The 13,195-nt window shown below is 37.6% G+C and overlaps 1 pseudogene; it reads left to right on the top strand.

Annotated features, from left to right (window-relative positions):
- Positions 1-837: 837 nt before the first annotated feature.
- On the top strand, positions 838-8,481 carry LOC137957487 (glyceraldehyde-3-phosphate dehydrogenase A, chloroplastic-like; annotated as a pseudogene).
- The last annotated feature ends 4,714 nt before the right edge of the window (positions 8,482-13,195 follow it).

Raw genomic sequence — 13,195 nt, forward strand, 5'->3', positions numbered from 1 at the left:
TGATGCGTTCGGCAAGGAGAAAAAGGGTACTTGTAGCCTGTAGGGGATGTGTTTTGCAAGTATATAAGATTTCTAAATAAATAACATATAAAATTTCAGAGTCAAAATTATTAAACAAAATATTTCATATAATCAGTAAATTATTGTTATTCAAACTTACCAAAAGAGTTATTACCATAAAATGATTTAAATTTAAATTATATTTTAATGAATTAACTATTTATATGAAATAGTTATTTTATAATTTATTTCAAGGTAAAGTTTAAAATTCATAATTATTAGATTATAGCTTAAACTAACTAAATAAATATAACAATTTAAGTTCACTTTCTCATGTAATCGAATCTTTTTAACAGTACTATATTCAAACTAATTAATTTATTTTCATAATGTAATAAATTATACATAAGTAAATTAATAGTATCTAAATTATTAATAACTAATAGAAATATAACGTCCAAAAATGTTATTATAAATGGATATAAATTTAATATATTGAATTTTTAAAATATTAAACATATAATAGTGTCAGTTAAGATTAAATGATTTTAAATTTATAAAATAATTTATATTATTGGGCCCATTTAAGTAATTCCATAATTTGTGACTCTGGCAATCGTGGTTGTTTCTGGCGAGAAGCTTCGATGGATTGAGAGCCATTCGTTCATCGAGAGGCTATCCAATATCTCATCCTTTCGTCTCTCCTCCTCTGCTCTTTCACTTTGAAAAACCGCTTCATATCAGCCACACCTTTTACTCGATCCTCCTCTCCATTTTCTTCATTGCTTCTGCTCGCCTCGATCTCTATACGTCACTGTTGCCGCACAAGTGCTCACCATGGCTTCGGCTACTCTTTCAGTAGCCAACGCCTCCCTCCAGGTACTCGCTAGCTGTACACCTTTGTTCTGTAATCTACTCTCATATTAGAATGTAATTTAATATATTCATTATTTATTTTTTGTATTTTACCATTTTACCCTTTTTTTACATTTCACTGTATAAACTTACCTATTATGCGTAACAGTGTTTTTAATAAACATTTTTATCACGAAACAGAGTCTTCGTCCCCTCGACCGTTGCTAACCCGACGAATAAGAGCAACGGCTCTTTTCGATCCAGATTTTTAATATGGTATCAGAGCGGATGATCCTCATCCTCTGAGTATTTTCGGCCGGCAACTCTTCTCTCGGCGATTTCGGTGACATACCTTTCGGCAACCTATTTCCGGCGACTGGTTTCAACCATTTCGGCGACGGTCATCGGCGACCTGATTTCAGCTCTCCATTTCAGCTGATCTCCCGACACAGAGGTTAGATTTCATCTTCCTCCTAAATTTTTTTTTCGACAACAGCTAAGTTCCCACGTGTTTTTTCCTTCTCGGCGAGATAGCGTCTCTACTGTGAAGAAGGGCCGTTTTGCCCTTGTTTTGGTCGTGGTGCTCTGGCGCCATTGCCGTGAGGGCCGTTTTGCCCCTGTTTCGGTGGTGCTCTGGCACCGTTGCCGTGACCAAAATTTATCTCTGCATTTGGCCGAGAGCTGGTGCTCTCTCTAATTTTTTTTTTTCATTGCTTTCGGTGCTGGTGCTCTGGCGCCATTACCGTGACCTAATTTGCCTCTAAATTTGGCCGTGAAGGTTAAGTTTGTGGCTGGCCGAACGGTGTGCTGTGGTCCATTTGTTGTTCAATTTTTTTTTCTTTTGCCTTCTTAGGTTACATCCCAGACCTTCATTAGTACCTTCTTGGGGACTCCATGGAGACTTATTCATCTACGGGCGTTTCCGATTCTGGTCTTCGTCCCAGTTCGACTCGTTCCACTTTTGACGAACCTTCACACCCATATTATCTTCACCATTCGGACAGCCCCGGGCAAGTTCTTGTCTCACAGCTACTTACTGGTGAAAATTACACCAGTTGGAGCCGTGCAATGTCCCTTGCCTTATCTGTGAAGAATAAAGTGGGTTTTATCGATGGTTCTATACCTATACCTCAGAGTGTTGATCCTCCTTTGTTGAACTTCTGGACCCGAAATAACAATATTGTCATCTCTTGGATTTTGAATTCGGTTTCCAAGGAAATCTCTGCGAGTGTCATGTTTGCTGCTTCTGCCCGCGAAATTTGGCTCGCTTTTTGGGATCGTTATCAACAACGCAATGGTCCGCGCATTTTTCAACTTAAACGGGAATTGATGAACTTGCGCCAAGACAAGGATTCTGTAAACACTTATTTCACGAAGCTGACGACCCTTTGGGAAGAACTGAACAATTACCGTCCTCATTGCTCTTGTGGAAAATGTTGTGGTGGAGTTAAGGATCTTATTGATTACCACAACATGGAGTATGTCATGTCCTTCTTGATGGGCCTTGATGACTCTTTCTCCCATGTTCGTGGTCAGTTGCTCCTCATGGATCCGATGCCTCCTCTTAATCATGTTTTTTCTCTGGTTGTTCAAAAGGAACAACAACGGAGGATCCCTCAAGTCTTGAGTTCACATACCCCCACCGACACAATGGCATTCGCGTTTAAATCTGGGCAGCCCGATGTTCATAAACCTGGCCCCCACACCTCTCAGAAATTTCCACCAAATTACAATGCTCCCCGGAATCCGCATCCCAATGCTTCTTGGAATCAGAATTCCCATGCTCCCCGGAATCCGCACAAGGATAAGTATTATTGTACTCATTGCAAGACAGTTGGCCATACTATTGCTCGTTGCTTCAAGATCCATGGCTATCCGACTGGACCCGCCTCCACACCCACGCCACATTCTCATGCTGCTGCTCATCAGGTTTCCATTGCTGCTGATGGCCCCGGTTCTAGTTCTGTTGGGAGTCTTGTGCAGAATCTTGACTCAGCTCAGTTTCAACAGCTCGTGTCCATGCTTTCTACACACTTGAGTAGCTCCGCACAAGTCACCACTGCTCCGGAATCTTCTACATCCCACTGCGTGGCAGGTATTTGTTTTTCTGTCTCCTTAAATCCTTTATTTTCTTCACCTCAATCATGGATTGTCGACTCAGGCGCTACTCGACATATTTGCTCTCATGCTCCTGTTTTTGTTTCTTTGCATGCTATCCCTCACACTACAGTTACTTTACCCAATAACACTCAACTTTTAGTCCATCTTGCTGGTGATATTCAATTGCATTCTCACCTTGTCCTTAATAACGTACTATTTGTTCCTCAATTCAAATTCAACTTGATCTCTGTTAGTGCTTTAGTTACTGACTCTGGCCTTACAGTAAGTTTTCTTCCTGATTGCTTTGTTATCCAGGATCTATCCACCCAGAGGACGATTGGCAAGGGTGACAGAGTCCAAGATCTTTATGTCCTCGGTGCTCGAAGCTTGAATTATATTTCTCATGTTTTTGTTAACAATGTTTCAGCCCATGTTTGGCATAATAGGCTAGGACACATTTCTTTCCAGCGACTTGATTTTTTGAAGGATCAGTTGAATTGCGATATAACTAAATTACGAAAATCAGATCCTTGTTATATTTGTCCTCTTGCAAAACAATGTCGACTATCTTTTGAATCTCACAATAACTTGTCTCAATTTCCTTTTGATCTTATGCACTGTGATATTTGGGGACCTATCAGACTGTTTCTCATACTGGTCATCGTTTCTTTTTAACTCTTGTTGATGATTGCACTCGATTTACTTGGATCTTTCTGTTAAAAACTAAATCTGATGCTATCTCTGTGATACCGCGGTTTTTTCACATGGTTTTTACTCAGTTTAATGCTAAAATCAAAGTTTTTCGATCTGATAAAGCCCCTGAGTTATCTTTTGTTGAGTTTTTTCAAGATCAAGGAGTCTTACACCAGTTTTCCTGTGTTGAACGACCTCAGCAAAACTCAGTTGTTGAAAGAAAACATCAACATCTTGTAAATGTGACTCGCTCCTTGTTCTTCTAATCTCGTATTTTCGTCTCTTTTTGGACAGACTGCATTCTTACTGCGGTTTTCTTGATTAATAGAACTCCATCTCCTCTCTTGCGACACAACACACCTTTTCATTTACTCTACAACACGGCTCCTAATTATCCTTCTCTTAGAGTCTTTGGTTGTTTAGCTTTTGTTTCCACCTTAGCTGCTCATCGCACTAAGTTTCACCCTCGTGCTTGCGTTTGTATGTTTCTTGGTTATCCTGCTGGTGTCAAAGGCTATAAATTCTATGATGTGGAGACCAAACATGTTTTTATTTCTAGAGATGCAACGTTCCATGAGGAAGTTTTCCCTTTTCATACCATCACCAGTTCAAATACAGTTCCTGATCCCTTTCCTGATTTGGTTCCACCCCATTCCTTTCTACAAACTCCTTCTCTGCCAGACCTTGCTTCTTCCTCCATTCATGATTCACCAGCTAATTCTGATACCCCTGTTGCTGATATTCCCCCTAATCCTCTTCCAGTGCTTGTTCCTTCTATATCTATTGGCACTTCTCTTCGCAAATCTACTAGGACGATCCATCCACCTTCTTACTTGCAGGATTATCACTGCAATTTGCTTGCTGGTTCTTTTTCGTCTGTTTTCCCCTCCACCCCTTACCCGATCTCTAACTACATCTCTTATCATTCCCTTTCTGATTTGCACAGACAGTTTGCACTCAATGTCTCTACTAAACTTGAACCTCAATACTATCACCAAGCTGTAAAGTGCCCTGAATGGCGGTTAGCTATGCGGGACGAATTGAACGCTCTGGAAACCAATAACACCTGGACCGTCACTTCTCTCCCTCCTGATAAACATTCCATTGGTTGCAAATGGGTCTATAAAATCAAGCTTAAATCCGATGGTTCTCTTGAGCGGTATAAGGCTCGTTTGGTAGCCAAAGGCTACACCCAACAAGAAGGTTTAGATTTTGTTAACACTTTTTCCCCTGTGGCCAAATTGGTCACTGTGAAGGTTCTTCTTGCCCTTGCCGCCTCTCATAATTGGCATCTAGCCCAGCTTGATGTCAACAATGCTTTCTTAAATGGTGACCTTTTTGAAGAAATCTACATGGATCTTCCTCTTGGCTATCTTCGACAAGGGGAGTCCTCTTCAACCCACAGCCGGCTCGTTTGCAAGCTTCACAAGTCTCTCTATGGTCTCAAACAAGCTTCGCGGCAATGGTATTCCAAATTTTCTCATGTTTTAATCAATTTTGGTTTTCTCCAATCGAAATCTGATTACTCCCTTTTCACCAAAGGTCATGGTTCCTCTTTTGTTGCACTATTGGTTTATGTGGATGATATCATCCTTACTGGCCCTTCATCTCGTGCTATTGCTGAACTCAAACAATTTCTGCACACTCAGTTCAAGCTCAAGGACCTCGGTTGTCTTAAGCACTTCCTTGGCCTTGAAATTGCTCAGTCCAAAACCGGTATTGTGCTTTCTCAACGTTATTACACCTTACAATTACTTGAAGACTCAGGTTACCTAGCTTGTAAACCCACTAGTGTTCCCATGGATCCCAAACTTCATTTAACTGCCACTGATGGTGACCTGCTTCCTGATATCACCCACTATCGGCGACTTGTTGGGAAACTTCTTTACCTCACCTTATCCCGTCCCGACATTACTTTTGTCGTTCACAAGCTCACTCAATTTGTGGCAAAACCCCGCCTTCCTCATCTCCAGGCAGTACATCACCTGCTTCGTGATCTCAAGACCAGTCCTGGTCAGGGTTTGTTGTTTTCTTCTACTTCTTTCTTGCAGGTACGCGCTTACTCTGATGCTGATTGGGGATCCTGCCTCGATTCTCGCCGCTCTACTACAGGCTTTTGCATCTTCATTGGTGATTCTTTGGTCTCTTGGAAGGCCAAAAAGCAGACCACCGTCTCTCGCTCCTCCGCCAAAGCTGAATATCGCGCTCTCTCTTCCACTGCCAGTGAAATCATTTGGTTGCAGCAACTTCTTCAAGATTTTCAAGTCAAAGTTGCCTCTCCTTCATTGCTCTATTGCGACAATCAAGCTGCGATACATATTGCCTCAAACTCCACATTTCATGAGCGTACAAAACATATTGAGATCGATTGTCATTTTGTTCGTGAACGTGTTACTTCGGGCGTCCTCAAGTTACTTCCTATTCGTTCTCAGTACCAGTTGGCCGACATGTTCACTAAACCTCTTCCTTCTACCCACCTTTTTTCTTTGTTGTCCAAGATGGCTATCAAGGATATTTACAAGCCACCTTGAGGGGGAGTATTAGAATGTAATTTAATATATTCATTATTTATTTTTTATATTTTACCATTTTACCCTTTTTTTACATTTCACTGTATAAACTTACCTGTTATGCGTAACAGTGTTTTTAATAAACATTTTTATCACGAAACAGAGTCTTCGTCCCCTCGACCATTGCCAACCCGACGAACAAGAGCAACGGCTCTTTTCGATCCAGATTTCTAATATCTCACTTCAGTCTAATTCTAACTGGGGAAGTTGCATCACACAATTCAGGCAAATGCTAAGGGATTTTCAGACTTTTCGGGTCTCCGCAACTCTGCTTCCCTCCCATTTGCCAGGAAGTCTTCGGATGATCTCTTCTCCGTGATCGCCGTCCAGACATCAGCGGTGAGTGCTTCTAAGTCACAGTCTTCTCTATACGTCAATGTCGTGTCGATAATGCTAATTGTTCGATGTCAAGAATCAGATCAACTGAGGTGTTCGTTACATTTTTCTACTAACTCCTGTGTTTTTAACTTGCTCGGTTAGTCTGACAAATCATGTTGGCTTTGTGTTATGTTTGAAGATTGGAAACGGCGGCAATAGAGAGGAGTAGTGGAGGCAAAGATCAAGGTTGCGATAAACGGATTCGGGAGGATCGGAAGGAATTTCTTGAGGTGTTGGCACGGGAGGAAAGACTCCCCCCTAGACGTCATCGCCATTAACGACACTGGAGGTGCCTCAAGTACGATTCCACCCTCGGGATCTTCGAGGCTGATGTTAAACCCGTCGGAAACAATGGCATCTCGGTCGACGGCAAGGTCATCAAGGTCATCACCGACAGGAACCCCGTCAACCTGCCCTGGAAGTAAGCACCTTCACGACCAAGCTTCATTCCTCATCTACCAAACAGCTTAACTATTACCAACTGGTACCTCATAACTAACTAGCGTGGGTCTTTTGGTTTTAGATGCTTATTCATTTGGCTTTTTGCTTAGCGGTGCCCTCATCGAGATCATTTCTAGCGTGGAAAACACCGACTCTACGTCTCGCTAAAATGTAAATGGTTAAGAGAGATATAGAGATTTTTTGCTTTTTGTCGCAATTGATAAAATATAATAAAGACAAAAGTAGAAAAAAAAAAAAAAACCTGCTTTAAGAAGTGAAAAGGTAATTTATGTTTGGGTGGGTGGTGTCAGGGATCTGGGCATCGATCTGGTGATCGAGGGTACAGGAGTGTTCGTGGACAAAGAGGGAGCAGGGAAGCACATCCAGGCCGGGGCAAAGAAAGTTCTGATCACCGCCCCAGGGAAAGGTGACATCCCAACCTATGTCGTCGGAGTCAATGCCGACATTTACAACCCCTCCGAGCCCATCATCAGCAATGCCTCTTGCACCACTAACTGTCTTGCCCCCTTCGTCAAGGTTCTCGACCAGAAATTCGGTATTATTCCATCTCTTTCGCTCTCTTATGTTTCTTTTCCTCTTCTTCACGATGTCTCCACTAATCGAACATTAATTTCATACCCCTTAATTTCACGAGTTAGCTGTTCTGATTCAACGAGGCCTTAGAACCAGTGTAGAAGAAAGACGAAAAAAAAAATCTGTCATACTAGTGAGGCATAGATTATGTTCCCTCTCGATCAAACTTCTTCATGATGTTCTAAAATCATTCATCGGTGGACTATTTATAGTTATGAGAAAGAGCACAATAGATCAAATGGATTTATAGTAAAGTGGGTCGGATTCAAGGAAATATGCTGATTTTTCGAGTGTAAACCACTACTTAAGCCTTATTATCTGTTTTAACCATGAAAGCTACTATACGACAGGCATCATCAAAGGCACCATGACCACCACCCACTCCTACACCGGCGACCAACGGCTTCTGGATGCTAGCCACCGGGACCTCCGGCGTGCCAGAGCAGCCGCCCTCAACATCGTCCCCACCTCCACCGGTGCAGCCAAGGCCGTCGCACTCGTCCTCCCATCCCTCAAGGGCAAACTCAACGGCATCACTCTCCGTGTCCCCACCGCCAACGTCTCCGTTGTCGATCTCGTCGTCCAAGTCTCCAAGAAAACCCTCGCGGAGGAAGTGAATGCGGCATTCCGCGAGAGTGCGGAGAAGGAGCTCGCGGGCATCCTCTCCGTTTGTGATGAACCCCTAGTCTCTGTCAACTTCAGGTGCTCAGATGTGTCTTCCACCGTAGACGCTTCGTTAACCATGGTGATGGGAGATGACATGGTTAAGGTGATCGCATGGTACGACAATGAATTGGTTACTCACAGCGAGTCAGACTTGGCTGACATCGTTGCCAACAACTGGAAGTGAACGGGATTAGTTGCAGCTCATTCTTAATTTTTGTTTATTCTCTTCTTTAGTCTTTCTTTTCTCCCTTGTTTTTTTTTCTTCTTTATTTTTTAGCCTTTTCTTTGTAATTTTTTGTCAAAATTGTATTGTGAATCAAAATTTTAAACCCTTTTTGCTCTCTGTTTATTATGTATGTATCATCCCGTATAAAGTACTCTTATGGCTCAATCAGTTTGTCTTTTGGAAAGAAATCCGTCTGTATTATTTTTCAGAAATGCAAAATCTACCAAAGATAGGCATTGCAGCATAAAATTTTATTTTCTGGACAAAACGTTTTCTTCTTGCCAAATTATAAGCTCACTGTGTGTGTTATGTTGTCTTCTTCTCTTTGGTTCAAGTCACTAGGCCTACCATTAGTAAAATGAACATTATTTTGATTGATATGACAAGAAACAAATGGATCTGGTAATCGGTAAGATTAAAGGCAAACTTTTCTTCCATCTTTTGCTTCTTCTTTCATCCAAATCTCTCACGCATTATTTATTAAATCTTTATTATGATCGAACAACCCCACCACCAGAGACTATCTTTCTGATTTGATCTTCCATCTAAGAATTTTTAGCTTGATTTTTCAGGAACAGACACTATACTCTGAATATCAAGACAATCTGATTAAGACCGGAATTGTAATAATCTTAATATTACTAATATTTTATTTATTTTAGACTTAGAAGTATTTTATTTTTAATTGATAACAATCTTAATTTTCAAGTATATTTATCTAATGTTATTTCATCATTCATAAGCCCTATCTATTTTAAATTGTTAAAATTTAAAATTATATTTTTTATTTCATTTTTATGAAATTAATTTGTTTTATGACTTTGAAATATTCTATATTAATTTTTAATTATATTATTTTTTTAATAAATTACTTATTTAAATGTTAATTTTTTCATGTTACTTATAATATCATTAAGTTTGCAATTATTTTTTTATTTTTACTTAATTTATCTTTTTAAATTTGCTTATGTGATGTTGATAATTTTTACATTGTCTAATGTATTTGTGTTTTATATATTATTTTAAAGCTCATGTTATGCTTTCTTATGATTTATAGTATTTATGAAATTTTTTCTTCATATTATTTATACGGTTTACAGATTAAATTTTTGTTATGCAATAAATCTGAGTTATAATAGAATTTTTTAAAGAAGTTTTTTTCATAATATTATTCATTTGAGTTATAATTTTATTTAATATTAATTTATTTTTTCGTAAATTTTGGTTCATATTAAATATTATTATGATTTTTAATTTTTATAATTATTTTTTAAATATGAATGTAGTTTTTAAGTAATTTATTTTATTTTTATATTTATAAAATAGCTTGATTAATGTTTTATACCTATCTAATTTTTATATCATTTAGATGACTTTTTAATTAATGTGTCATTATTATATGTATATTCAAATTGCTTATCTAATCTTTTAATTGACCTTCTCACTTTGATTATGGAAGATTGATTGTAATGAAGAATTTTGTCCATAATTAATATTGTTCAATCTTAGTATTTGGAAAATCTTAAGGTTGTTTGTCAATCACTAAGAAGCTGTGGGTAGGTAGTTTTTTTTTTTTTTTTTTTTTTCTCTTGACACATCTATTGCGAGACTTTTTGAAGCAATTTGGATGACTTTGGTGGATATGATTTTATATACCTTTCCCACTTTGTCGATGTATTAAGTATCTCTAATTGTGTCTTTGGTCCATAGGTTAGGTACTTGTTGGGTTGTATAATGTTATTAGTTTTGATAAAGGACCAATGGGATGTGGATGGAAGTTGGGAGATGGAAGATGAGAGATAAGAGCAAAAATGATAGATTTCTTAAAAAATAGGCAAGGAGGTGAAAGTCAAGAACAAAAATTGATTTCTTTATTTTTGGTACATAGAAGAGGATTTTAAGTGGCAATCATAATAGTAGCAAAGACTTGGGAGAATTCAGAGAAGTCAGTAATAGAAATAGTGGACAAAGGAGTTGTACTAGAGAGGATTATGGACAATCAAACAAAGAACTAATACACTCATAACCTACAATTTTCTTTTTTCTTTTTTCTTTTTTTATGCCCTAGTGGATTGAGCAATACTCAATAGGATTGAATTGATAAAGAAATCAGAATATTATAGAAGAGTTTTTGCAAGTACAAGAGGAGATATAGTAGAGAGAGAGGTGGGGGGTGACTTTTGTAGAGGAAGTTCAATGGATTGAATCCATTAATGAGAAAGCTAACCTAAAGTGGAAACTGGAAAATTTATGTACTTTTCTACATGGAATATTTTCAAGTGAACTCAAGTTAGAGATTTTTTTTTATGGAAATAAACGAATTTGGGTTCTAAAAATGGGCTCTTGACATGCTTGAATTTTTTCATGTGAAAAGATGGATGTATGAGCTTGATAAGATACTTCTTCAGCTCCCTGTGATGCCTTCTTATTTTATTTTCATCTGAACATGTTGGGTGGGAACAAAATTTGGGTTTTGAAAACGGCAAACAGCCTAATGGTAGTGTTTAAAATAGTTGAGCAAAATGGGTTCTAAAACGCGTGGTGGAATAACTAAAGATTGCTTAGCTAGTTAAAGTAAGATTGATTGGAGTCTATTACTTATATGAGTTCTAAATGAATAAATGACTTTGATTATGTTTGTTAAGGAATAATCCCACATGGATTAGTGAGAACAAAGATCTTAAATTTATTAGTTGGGAAAAAAATTTCCTAAGTTAGCTAATCATTTTGGGATGGACCTTGGACCCAACTTCACATGGTATCAGAGCAGGTTTTGTGAGTTGACTTGGTCAACCCACAGACATAATGTGTTCCTTTTCCGATCTATTATCTCTACCAATTTAGGTTCGTAACTATTTTTTTTCTCTTTTTAGTCCTTTTACCCGTTATTTTCTTTGCTTTTTCACCTCTATATTGACCTTTTCATATTGCATATTATATATTAACATAAAGATATTCAAGTCTACTTTCCAACGCAAAATGAATTTTGGAAATCAAAGTTCTCTACAAAGATAAATCAATATTTGAAGAAACAAAACTCAAATTGCATGAGAGGTTCTACCAGCAACAACAGGAAGCTTCAACTTTCTAGCTGACTTATAAAATCAAGAACGAGACTTTATAGGGAGAATTATATAATCAAAGAAATATTTATAATTTTTTTTCTTAATTATTCAACCAATTCTCAATTTGAGTTTTCTAGATGGAGATATTGATCTTGGAAGAGTTAATGGTTGCTAACCAAAGAAGAAAGAATACTTAGTTTGGCTAGATTATTGATTCCGGAATCTATTAGATTATTTTTTTTCTCAAAAGAAGTATATTTTGTGAACATAAATTATACCTTGATGAAATTTATTGAAGTCTAGTTTCAGAAGGAGAAAAATTTATGTCGAATCAACATGCGTCTTGATACAGAATAAAGAGAATCACCAAATCATAAGAGATTCAAGAACGAATATTTTTATGTCAATTTTGATATCAAATTAAAAATATTTGAGTCTAGTTTCTTGTTCAACAAATCTTTTGTGATTCTGAGCTATATTTTTTTAGAGATTGATATCAGAAGTATTAAAACTTCCTTATTCATGGATGGACTCGCAACGGATTATTTCAAGTGTCCTTATTAAGGACTTTGATTATTTGGTACATGTTATTTGGGCATTGGCCCATATCCGATATTTCTATTGTGTCTCTTTGACTGAGACATTATTATGGAAGAAGGACTCCTCGGTTGTTGACTATTGTTAGCATTAGTTATTCAGATAAAGATTTGAATAAAGAACGTTGTGCTCCCATCATCTTATCTTCCTTAATTCTCATTATCATTTTATTGTTATTTAGAAGATTTACTCCTACCGTCTTTTATTTGACTCTCACTTACCCTTTTGCCAAACCCTTTTGAAGCATTACTTAGGTTGGTCCATTTTATTGTTTCAAGTCCATTGAGACTTTTTATTGGTATCCGTGGATCTTTTATTGTCATCTTGTTAATGATAGGCATTACCTACTATAGTGATTATTATCACTATATTTATTTGAAATCCATTGTTTGGTTTTGATTTATGTTTTATCACCCATTTCTAGTTTGAGAGTCGGTGCCTGGTGTTGGGACACCGTGATCGAGAAACTTATTACTGCATCTATAATATTTGGTTCAAGGTGGGTCACTGCCATTACCACCCAACTAGAGGGAAAATGTTGAAGAGAAGATATGGAAAGCTCTTACAAGACTCTCACAGTAAGAAGTCTCAAAGAGCTAGAATTAATATGGTGAGGTTTTACAGGAGTCACAAAAGGAGGTCTCACAAAAGAGTCTCAGTTTAAAGGTGTCTTAGTTATGCTAATCTTTTATTTATGTTGAGTTATTTAATTATGGTATGACTTATTTTAAGTGTTAGAGTTTGGGTGTAATTAGGACAAGGTTAGTTTAATTATAATTAGACTATACTACTTTCCTTTATAATATATATGGGTTCATGTACTTAGACTACATCAAGTCAATGAAGTTTTTCTCTTCCAGTCATGCAATTCATTTTTGGCAGAAGATAAACGAGCTTGCAGTTGATGAATATATTCCTGAGCCTCAGAACACATTTCTCCAAATCTTTCATGTTCAGGTAATAAAATTTTCCTTTCAGCATAATTGGAGCCCATTCCATTTCCTTCCTGT

This window comes from Aristolochia californica, unplaced genomic scaffold (assembly GCF_029961685.1).
Source record: "Aristolochia californica isolate CCGP_79_NKW_82.1479 unplaced genomic scaffold, dmAriCali1.0.hap1 SCAF_1, whole genome shotgun sequence".
Lineage (NCBI taxonomy): Eukaryota > Viridiplantae > Streptophyta > Magnoliopsida > Piperales > Aristolochiaceae > Aristolochia > Aristolochia californica.